Source organism: Canis aureus, chromosome 24 (genome assembly GCF_053574225.1).
Source record: "Canis aureus isolate CA01 chromosome 24, VMU_Caureus_v.1.0, whole genome shotgun sequence".
Lineage (NCBI taxonomy): Eukaryota > Metazoa > Chordata > Mammalia > Carnivora > Canidae > Canis > Canis aureus.
The window spans coordinates 9201497-9213718 of NC_135634.1; the positions used below are offsets into that span (position 1 = coordinate 9201497).

Consider the following 12222-nt stretch of genomic DNA (forward strand, 5'->3'; position numbering starts at 1 on the left):
TTTTCTAACCTGAAAGCTGAACTAAGTTGCATTTGTTTTCTTCAGCAGAATATGTTGCTGTTAACTGTAATGTCAGGTTTATCTGTCAAATATGTCCAGAAGGCATCATCATTTCTATTGCATGTTATAGGTTAATATTCCTGTAATTGCAGTGCCATAAAAGCTTATTAAAGTTCTCCTTTTGGTTTAAAAAAAAATCCTTTTGCTGGATTTGTTTATATTGCTTGGAAAAACACCTAAGTAAAAGACGAAAATCCTGATATGGGGCAGCCTGAGTGGCTCAGTGGTTTAGCACCGCCTTCAGCCCAGGGCGTGATCCTGGAGACCCAGGATAGAGTCCCACATCGGGCTCCCTGCATGGAGCCTGCTTCTCCCTCTGCCTGTGTCTCTGCCTCTCTCTCTCTGTGTCTCTCATGAATAAATAAAATCTTAAAAAAAAAAAAGAAGAAAATCCTGATATGTAATTCTATCGCAAGTGGTTTCTGAATAAAGTCCCTAATTTCTTTAGGGTGGTTCAAAGATTATCATTATTTTTGTTTTACTAGTTCGACAAATAAAAAAGAAGTCAACAGACACAGACTTCCAACTTTCCAAATCACTTTTGATTTTTGTCAAAGCACAAACTACACCTATTTAAGCAGCAGCAATTAATCTGTGTGTTTTATGCTCTGCATGTTATCATGTGATGATCTAACATCTGTATTTCAGTGTCCAAAATGTCTGCTCATCTTCCTCAACACCTTATGCACCAGAATCTGAGTAGTCATACCACATATCCCATATTCACATCAACTTGTTACATATTTTATTTTTTAAGTTTATATTTATTTATGTATTTATGTATGTATGTATTTATTTATTTAATTTATCTATTTATGTACTCTCCACTCCCAACATGGGGCTTGACCCAGAGAACAAGAGTACATGCTCTTCCAATTGAGCCAGTCTTACATATTTTGGATAAGTTTTTATTACCCATGTTCTTTCTCATTCTGTCATTTTACCTTTTAGAATTATTTTATTATATTTCCTTATTTAAATGCTTTTCATTTTTTTATATCCTAATGCATTTGTCTTTTGTTTATTTGTTGTTTTGTTTTTATTTTTTTAAGATTGTATTTATTCATGAGAGACACAGAGAGAGAGGCAGAGACATAGGCAGAGGGAGAAACAAGCTCCCTGTAGAGAGCCCCATGCAGAACTACATCCCAGGATCCAGGATCCTGCCCTGAGCCAAAGGCAGATGCTCAACCACTGAGCTACCCAAGCGTCCCTGCATCTGTCATGATGACATGAACATTTAGAAAAATCTTCATGGCCTTCACACCTGGCATACATACATTACTTTGCTTATTTTCCCTCTCTTCCTTTCTCCTTCCCTCTCTCCTTTCCTTCCTTTTCTCCCTTTCCTTTCCTTTTCTTTTCTTTTATATTGAGATTGCATTTTTTAGAGCAGTTTTAGATTCACAGCAAAACAGAGGTAAAGGTACAAAGATTTCCCATATGCCCCTGCCCCCCTTACACATGTATGGGGCTCCCCCATTATCAACGTCCTCCATCAGAGTGAGGCATTTGTTATAACTGATGACCAATATGGACACATCATAATCACCTAAAGTCTACAGTTTATGTTATGGGTCACTCTTGGTGTTGTATGCTCTATAGGTTTGGACAAATATATGACAAATATCTATTAAATGGTATTTCTTTTTTTTCTCCAACATTCAATACTATGGCTTATCTGAAATTTATTACAATACAGGTTTCCTCTGCTATCTGAAAGTTTGCTTTACACCACTTACCTTTTACAAAAGACCAATGTTAGTACTTGTTTTCACTAACCAAAAGAAATATGAAGAAGATTACAAAATGGTAATTGCTTTTTCACTTTACACCCTCTTGGCTTACAAAAGGCTTCACAGGAATGCTCTACTTTTGATAGCAGAGGAAACCTGTATTTGATTATAACCAAAATATGTTATTCTTTTTCTTACTGTTTTCTCTTCTTCAAACTGTTATTCTTTTGTTCTAGCAAACTTCACTAAGTAATTGACCTTTCCTTCAAAGTTGTATTGCTTATTTGTGTGTCTTACATTAAGTTCCCTAGACAATCTAAATCAAAATCTAGAATTTCTATACACTTTGTGTCTCTCTACTTTTCAGTCCCATATCATAGAATTTTAATAATGATCATTTGTAATAGATTTATTTTTTTTTTTAGGGAGGGAAGATCAGAGAGAGAGAAGGAGAATCTTAAATAGGTTCCACACCTAGCATGGAGTCCAACATGGGGCTCAATCTCAATACCCTGAGATCATGATCTGAGCTAAAATTAAGAGTGGGATGCTTAACTGACTGAACTACCCAGGTGCCCCCATTTTAACAAATTTTTTAATTTGTTAAGCCAAGTTTATCTTGATGACTTCTATTTGTTAAAATTTCAGTTTTGACGTTTTTGATACTTCAGTGTTGATAATTTAACTATCAAATTATCAAATATTATGTGAGACTTTTATTTTATTAGTAGTAAGAATCTTTGTGCCAAAGAAGAGTAGGAATTCCCATGTCAACCAAACAATATATTTTAAATCAGCAAATATTTATTAGGTTCCTATTATTTATTTATAGGTACTTTTCTAAGCTCTAGGGCTGAAAAGATAAGAAAGGATATGCCTCTTTCCACTCCACCACCAAAAGAATGCAATTCAAATTCATAAAGGTTAAAACTAAAATAGAATGCAAATACTTTAGAACAGATCCAGGAAGGCTGCTCCCTCTCACCTCCCCCTCCCCCTACAGGGTCTCACTTACATGCATCGACACAAAGAAAAGGGCTCCAGAAAGCAAAGGACTCATGAGTATCACTGACATTGAAAGCAACATGCAGCACTCATGTAGATGTAATTGTTCATCACGGTTTTTTTTTTTATTTTGACAATTCAAATGCTTCTGCACATTATCTCATTTGACTGAATACTCCATTTTCATATGGGTCTAAATTGTGTATGAAATTAAGAGTTCAAGAGGACATAAAAGCCTGGATTTCAAGACATATATTAGGTTAAGAGATATTTCTTCACTGGTGTGGATAAACCCAAGGATTGTCCTGACCAATATCAAATCTGGGTCAGCAACATAAACCAGGCAGAAAATCTTTCATTGTCCAGTTTAGGCTAATATTGTTACTTTAATAAAAGAGTTATGATGTCAGTTTGGAAACACAATGGGGTAGCAGCTGTGCTCCAGTGAAAACATCCCTACAATTTCCATCAACATAGATAAGCTCTTACACAATGCAAAGTAGATGTATACAAGAGCTACAAATGGAAAGAATTGGTTTTCTTTCTTTAAAGATTTTATTTATGTATTCATGAGACACAGAAAGAGAGTGAGGCAGAGACACAGGCAGAGGGAGAAGCAGGCTCCATGCAGGAAGCCTGACATGGGACTTGATCCCAGATCTCCAGGATCCAGGCCCTGGGCTGAAGGTGGCGCTAAACCACTGAGCCACCCGGGCTGCTCCCAAATGGAAAGAATTGTAAGCAGAAGGCAATAAGAAGAAATTACTCTTCTTCTATTATTACATGGACCTCCCACTTACGTATTCATTATTATTTCTTAACATGCATGGTCAAGATTCTAAGGAAAAGTCACTAGACTTTAAAGACATTATGATTATTAATCAACCACAGAAAGAGAAATCACGAGTTTGACCACTGCAACAACTCATCTACTTACTGTGAGCCCTAACACTTCTACCTTCCTGCACTCTTGCCATTTATCATAAAAAGCATATTTTTAATATTGAAGTAACTCAAGTGTTCATTGAGATGAACAAAGAAGATGTGAAATACACACACATATACACACACACACACACAATTCAGCCATAAGAAGGAATGAGATCTTTCCATCTTCTACAGCATGGATGGACCTAGAGGGCATTATGCTAAATGAAATAAGCCAGAGAAAGACAAATACCATGTGATTTCACTTATTTGTGAAATCTAAAAAACAAAACAAACAAAAACCAGAAACAGACCCATAAATATAGAGAACAAACTAATGGTTGCCAGAGGAGAGGGGAGCAGGAAAATGGGCAAAAATGGGTAATGGGGAGTGGGAGGTAAAGGCTTCCAGTTGTGGAAAAGAATAAGTCACAGGAATGAAAGGTACAGCAGAGGGAATATAATGTAATAGTGTTAAATGGTGACAGACGGTAGCTACATTGTGGTAAGCATAGCATAATGTATATATTTATCAAATCACTACCTGCACACCTAAAACTAATGTAACATTGTGTGTCAACTATACTTCAATAACACTTTTTTTAAAAAGTAATGTCTTGAGTCTAACCCCACGTCCACCCCACTCATCGCTATCCTCCATCAAGCATCAGTAAAGCACAGGTATATTTTAAATACTCTATGCCTAGACCTGTGTCACCACACTAATAGTATGTTTGATTCTACTTTGAGTAACTCACATTTACAAGTGTACTCCTGAGCATGACATTTACAATACACAATTCCCTTTGCAACTCCAAATTTTACACAGAAACAAGCTTTCTATAAGTTTCCTGTAATTTTCATGTTTCCTGACTTTTTCTAATATTCCAAATCCACGGTGAATAAGGAATTACCCCAAACATATAATTACCTTATAGATTTTAAGATCTTAAATATGTATTTGCTTAAGAGTTGATTTATGTTTTTAATAATTTAACAGTTTTGCCTTCTCTTCATCCTGGGTGGTTCATCTTTCATTTGGGGATCCTTTATGCAGTGTGGTTCCTTATTTTTTTATTTTTCTCAAGATGAACACTGTGCACCTGATGGCAATATGCAGCAAAGGCTGACTGTGAGCATGGCTGGACCATCTGGTACCACAACTCAGATGTAATTAATGTTTACTGGGTGAGTACCATGTGTCAGATCCCGAGCAAGGCATTCATGCACATTTGGCTAAATACTCCATGTGTATATGGGGCTAATTCATTAATGGACTATTTTTAAAATTTCTATATATTAACTATGACATATTTTCAGTATTCTGATGTTTCAACTTCTTGGGGTCTTCTTGGGGTCTTCATGACCCAGCAGGTACTGCCCCTCACAGGGTGAGCTAATTTCTAGGGATAAATAATTTGCCTTCCAATGTACCTTTCATATGCAAACCAATCAATCTAGAGCCCATACTCAGACCCTCACACTCAGTGCTGCTGTCCACCTGCCCTCATCACCCCAGGGCCAGGTACTAGACAACTAGGGACAGGCTCTGTGCCCCAAGCTCTTTGAAATTACTCAGTCCTAAACTGGGCCCTGGCTCCCCTGTTTCTTCTCTTGCCTACATTCACCCCTTACTCCCTCCACCTCCATGTGGCCCTGCATGACGTATGTGCCTCCTGCTTCTAGGGATCTGTGAGCACAATAAATTCCTTCCTTTATGAGAGTCATTTCCATGTCTGCATGTCTTACCATACCTAATTAAAACATCCCACATAATCATAGAATTGGCAGCTAAGATTATTCTGTTTTTCTTTCATCCCACCCTGTGTGTTCAGTAAAAACAAGTTTTAAATTATTTTTGTCATTGGGGAGTGTGGATGGCTCAGTCAGTTAAGCACCTGACTCTTGATATCAACTTATGTCATAATCTCAGGGTCCAGAGTTCAAGACCTGGGGTCAGCTCCACACTCAGTTTAAGATTCTCTTTCTCCCTCTGCCCCTTCTCCGCTCACATGAAAGCATGTGCAAGCTCTCTAAACAAATAAAACTTTTAAGGTCTGGCTGTATGTTAATAATGCTTAATATACATAAGTCCCTTTAGTGTACAACCAAAAAGATTGAATTAATAATTATTTTTTATCATATGAAAGAGAAAGCTCTGATCTATTTGCCAGGTCTCTTCATAGCACACACTGCTTTGCCTGTACATGGGGAAAGACACACACTATTTATTCTTCCCTAAGCAAGCAGAGTGAATGTATATCAGAAGCCCATGAGTGATCTAGCAATAAGGAAGCAGAAACAATGACAGACGGAGGGCTGTATTGCCTGACAAGGTTTTCCTTCTTTCTTTTCATCTTTTTCTTTGTCAAAATGTCAAGATGGCTTTTTTGGTGGGTTACAAAAGTAGACTGTAAGACAACGTCCTAAGGTGTGTGCATGTATACAAACATATATATTCTCTCAGAGATGTACATCTAGACAAGGTCACCACCACTGAATTTGTTTCAGAGGAGTCTACTGAAAGAAAAGCACGTACCTATTAATTCTGGTTTCTGGCAAGTATCTAGTAGGACAAGTACAAGAAATTGAACAAAGCATAAAATTCAAGCAATTTATGATTTGGGATTGTATGAAAGAATCAAGGTATTATGTTGTTATAAATTCTTTCAGTGATCAAAGATTAATGAAAGCTATAATGGAATTTCTTCCATTGTAAACTAGTTTTTGTAATGGCATAACATATTTTGAATAGGGATCTGTAAATAAAATTAAGGACTTAATGCTGGTCTATACCTTTTTTCTATGTCTGACATTTCTGTCAATGTCATAATTTTAAGAACACATTTCCTAACCAGCAGGAGAGTAGAGAACTACTTGATGTGTCTCCATGCCTTCCATGGGAGGATATTCATTCACTTATTCTATGGACATTTATTTATTGAGCAGATTAACTGTGTCATGGACTATCCTTAAGTGGCTAGCAAACAGTAGAGAACAATACAGAAAAAGTCCTTGCACAATGAATCAATAGGGTCAATAAAATTAGATAGGCACAGATTAGCATATTTCATTGATTCGGTTCTTTTTTTTCACATTTTAGCATCTCTGAAATGGGATGTCTTAATATTGATGGTATCTTAAAACTGCTGATAACTTGGCAGTAGTCACAGCACCATCGTCATTTCTCTGCACATGCACAAATTTGGTCACAGTTATTCATTTTGTTATCACTTCTAAATTATGGGCATTGTTGGCACTACATGTGTTCTGTTTAATTGCCACTTAAACGGTTTTTTAGAAAGATTCCACTATGATTTGGCACTGAAAGAAGATGCTATTGTGTATGTACCACAGCACAGAAACAGAGCAGTGGGACATAAATGTTATATTACTAAGGGAAACATTTGTCTTTGTTTGGCATTTCCATATTACCTTGCAAAGCAAGATCCAAATACTTTACCAGATTGAAAAAAGAAAGACACAGAAGAGGAATCTGTTACAGTTTGTTACCAAGATATATGCAAACCCATTACCTATCACACATTGCTTAGGGAAGCAACACTAATGAAGCAACAAACAGGAAAAAGAATCAAAACCCATGGAAGAGATGGAAGATTGAAAGCAATGAGAAAGTAGTGTGACTGATTCACACAGTGGTCATGGTGGCATGCGTGTTATAATATAATTGGCAGTATTTTGTCTTTCTTCTTATATAACATAAAAATAATGCTATATCTTATAAGCAATGACATTTTAGTTTTGATGAAATATGGAAACAAAAATAGATAGCTAATGAGAAGTTTTATAAATAGAATAGAATACAAAGTAGAAGTTTGTTGATAATGGACAGTTTTAAGTTAATAAAGTATCTATACAAACCCAACTTTAGGCATGCTGTGTGGTATCAATTTGGTGTACTTTTGTAGATCACCAGTCATTTTAAAAAAGTCTACATCTTGGGCAGTCCGGGTGGCTCAGCGGTTTAGCTCCGCCTTCAGCCCAGGGCGTGATCCTGGAGACCCAGGATCAGGACCGAGACCCACATTGGGTCCCACGTCAGGCTGCCTGAATGGAGCCTGCTTCTCCCTCTGCCTCTCTCTCTCTCTCTCTCTGTGTCTCTCATGAATAAATAAAATCTTAAAAAAAAGAAGTCTACATATCTCCTTATCCCCAATGTTTTTGGTACATTTCCCATTCTCATCCAAGAGTGTGACAATGAGCAAACCTCATGTTCTACTTTCCCAACTTTAATTAGTGCTGCTCCAGTTTTTGGCAGTTTAGAGAATTTAGAGGGGAGGTGCTGGGGCTGTATTCTAAACTCAAACCTTCCAACTGCTGTAGGGTAAGGAGTGAAATAATTAGACAGGAGAGTCCATTTGAAATCCCAAAGCGTGCATACGGGACTTTGAGGTTCTTAGCACTAGAGTAACATGAGTAAAATGCCAACTACAAGGATATGTTTCCAGGCAGCATATGGCCTGAGCTCAAAAATGCATCTATTTCTCTTTAGGCTTGGTACTTCGAATTATTTTGGAACCAGAGAGAGTTGAAAACTATACCAAGGGAGACAGAAAACACACACACACACCCCTAGGGAGGAGAAATGATAAAACAATGGCTGTCGATTATAACACACACAATTTTTTAGGCACAGCTTCAAAGCTCACTGTGTCACATCAGTTTTTGATACCATTCAGCCAGTGACAACTGTGTTAGTGTAAAAGTGAGTAATCAAATCATAAACAGGTGTGTGACCACACCCATCACCAAGGTAACAGGTAAATGGGTTTCTATACGGTGAACACATTATCTTCAATAGTGTTGCTAATGGGCTACACCATGTACATGGCATTTCACACTATGGGGAAGGCCTACTTCCTGCTCCTAGGACCCTATGTTAATTCCCTTTCTGGTCAGCAGTGGAGAATCAAAGAATTCCCTGGACTAATACCACTGTCCCCAGCAAGCAACCTTGTTTCAGTTTTTCCTTTTAAATAGGCTGGCCTGTGTCAGGAATTCTCTGACAGTTGGTACAGGAAGATGAGTGTGCCAGTGTGAACACTGCAGGGGATGTATTGCTGCCAACTGGTGGTGTGTACTTATATGTGCAGAGCTAAAACAGACTTGGATGACTGAGAGGGTAGAGATTGCTCCTTAAGTGGCAGTGAGGGAAACACTTGGCTACTTGTCTTCCAGAACCCACTTCTCTGAAAGGACAAGGAGTTTATATGTCTGGAGATATGTGTCTGATATACATGCTGGGGACTGAGGCTTAAGGGGGAATCTGGGGAGTTCTTCATGTTGCCCTTTGGTGAAGGGAATACTTGCTGGGCACAGGCATGGTGTTGAGTTCCTGGAGGGAGAAACAGTCTATAAAGGACTTGAATATAAGAGGCCAGTAGACACAGTATTTCCTACTACATTATAATATGGCAAGTCTATTTCAGGAGGGGCTGGGAGATAGCATACAGTAGTGGTAAGGAGCATGGGCAGGGAATCAAATAGATCCAGGTTCAAATCCCACCTCTATCATTTACTTGACATATAATCTTGGGAAAATTATATATCTCCTTAGTCCCTGAAACAGGGTGAGTCATCAGGTAGACTATGAGATTTAAAGTAACAATATATGTAAAAACTTAGTGATATATCTGGCACATAGTATGTGCTCCGTATTTGGACACTACTGTGTCACCACTAAGGAAGTTTCTTTCTCTTTATAATATAAATGCTCTTACAGGAGTTATGTTCCTGGTGTCGAGTAAATCTTATGGACCAGAACAGGATGTCTGGTCAAGTGTCCTTGACTATGGTGTCTCCAGGGCCCATAAATTGGTATTGTGTAGTTGTTTTATAGTATGAATATGTCTTAGTTAGAAATGAATAAAGTAAGCTTGATAATCCACAAATATGATCAGAAACGTTTATTAGAACTAAACAGAATCTACATATATTTATTGAAATCTGCAAATTTTAAGTCAAAGGGATAGCCACGTGAGCTACTTTAAAATAGGCCTGTTCCCGCAATCTTGTGAAAAACTCAGTCTCACTCTAATGATTTCTCTGCATTGGAAGAAGTTTTGTAAAGCAAAAATCCCCAGGTAACCTACCTTATTTTGAAGGTTAAAACTTTCTCCTATCTTCAAGTGGGTAGACGTGTTCTGTATTCTTTGTTCCCACCTCCCACCCTAAGAGCCAGGCTACAACTTCTCCTCCCTTTCCTGTGCTCCACAGCAGCCGCCCAGCACTCAAAGAAAGCTGAATGGTAGCATATGGTAATAAGAAACTATTCAAGATTTGACAGAAGAAATCATTGGCACCTTGGACACATTGGTGCTTGGGGATCTTTAATTAGAAGGCTGACTTAAATTTTTAGAGCTCTTAGAGTATAGACACTGGTTGCACCCATTCTAGGGAGGGAAGAACATGGGGGCCAGCCGATCACCTGCTGCACTGTTTTCAATCAAAAGCCGTAATGTGTGTGTGTGTGTGGGGGGGGGGGTCTGGATGCCCTGTATCCGAAGCCCCTCCCTAAGGGGGATTCCCACAGAGGAATTCCCTCAAGAAACGGCCTGTGTCAGGAATGCTGCTTGGGTTAGAAAGTGGCATGGGTTTCTGCATGCCCATGTTCAGAACACAGGCGTGCTCCGACTCTCCGTAAGGGTGCGGGCCTCTGGACCCCCGAGTCCGGCTCCTCAAGTCTTAGCATCAAACTTTGTCCTGGAACAAAACCTCTTTCTACCCGCATGGAGACAGGAGGAGGATGGAGGATGGGGATGCAGCCAGCTGCTGCCCGGAGACAGCCCTCCTCCCCCGCACCCTGCTTCCCTCTGCCCCCACCCTCTTCCTCACGGGGAAAGCAGCCCCGGCGGCGCAGCCCCGCCCAGCCCCACCCACCCGCTCCGGGAGCCGGGAGCTCACAAAGCCACTGGCCGGGCGCAGCGGTGCCCCGGACCAAGGGGCGAGCGAGGCTGAGTACCTTTAGGAAGAGGCCAGGACACCGGCGCCTGGGGAGACCCGCAGCATCGCCCGCCGCCGCCGCCGCCGCCGCCGCCGCCGCCGCCGCGGGAAGCTACTTCGCCGCGCCGAGAGCCCGAGCCGGCGGGGACCGGGCGCCGCCGCCGCCGCCGCCGCCGCCTGCGCTCCCCGAGCCGCGCTCCGCTCGCGGCGCCCCGGCTCTGCCGCCCGGCGACCGCCACTGTCAAGCGGAGCCCCGCCCCCGCGCGCCCGGCGAGCCGCGGACCCCCGGGACCTCCGCCGCCGCGATTGGCTGCGCCCGTGGCTGGCTCCGCCCCCGCGCGCCGCGCCCCTCCCCGCCGGGGGCGCCGGGAGCGGGAGGGCGGGGTCCGGGCTGGGCGAGGCTTCCTGCGGGGCCGGCGCGCGGGGCCTCGGCTCCCGGGCTCTGCGGCGCGGCTCTCCGCGGCCGCCCAGAAGCCGCGGGACGGTCTGGAGGGAGCGGAGGGAGCGGAGGAAGCGTCTTCCGCGGGGCCCGGGGCGGCGGGGCGGCGGGGCGGGCTGCGGCAGTGCTGGCGTGAGATCTTAATGATAGAAAAACATTTATTAAGGAAGCCCCGGAAAGGCTACCCAGGGCGGAGTATTGGATCAGAGCCTGAGGGTTTCTTTTGGGTTTTTTCGGGGGTGGGGGGGTTGCTGGTTTATTTTTTAACCTGAAGGTGCCCTCGCACGCGGTCGAAACTTCTTCATCTTAGGAAGAAACAAAATCCAGTTCGACAACTTGTCCAAGGTCGCAGAGCAAGGAGATTGATGCTATAGAGAATCAAAGCTGCCTCGGGTTTTCTTTCTTTTCAGTGGTGCGGAGGGATGCATTCTAATATTTGATGGCACGTATATTGTGTAAGAAGTTAATTAATCCTCGGAGACGGAAAAGTAGATTGGTAGCTGCCAGAGGTGGGGGTTGGGGAACAGGGAATGACTGCTAATGGGGGGGATTTTTTTTTTTTTTTTTAGGGTAATGAAAATGTTACGCCATTTGATAGCGGTGATGCACAACTCTGAGTGTCCTAAAAGCTACTGATTTGTACAATTCGACCAACTGAACTTTGTGATACAAATCTGAATTGCATCTCAATAAGGCCGTTACAAAATATATTGAGAGTAATAGTGCTTTGGGTTAACCTAGTTGTAGTGTGTCACAATTCTGTTCTTTGTGGGCAAAAATTATGGTTTATATACATGCACTCATTCATTCATTCATTCATTCATTCAGTAAACCATGTCTATCTTTACCAGGTACTCTGTCAGTAGTACAAAGATTAATAATGCATGATCTCTGTGTGCAAGGAGCTCCCAGCCTTTTGAGGGGACAGTCGTTTTAGTACAATAAGGTAAATGTTACTACAAGGAAGGTAGCCGAACTGCCAGGTTTAGAATACTAAGACCAACGGAAGGACCTATACGCAGTCATGGAGGGGCTGGGGTATACATGTTGTATTTTAGCAATGGCTGATGTGCTGGGTGTGACAGAAAGTGA

At 41.4% G+C, this 12222-nt stretch overlaps 1 long non-coding RNA gene across 2 annotated transcripts in view; it reads right to left on the reverse strand.

Annotated features, from left to right (window-relative positions):
- LOC144295726 (uncharacterized) overlaps positions 1 to 10835 on the reverse strand; it is a 153535-nt gene extending 142700 nt beyond the window's left edge. For both annotated transcript variants that reach the window (XR_013362811.1, XR_013362810.1), the window contains exon 1: positions 10711 to 10835. This is a non-coding gene — a long non-coding RNA (uncharacterized LOC144295726). The remainder of the gene's footprint in view (positions 1 to 10710) is intronic.
- Between the last annotated feature and the right edge of the window lie 1387 nt (positions 10836 to 12222).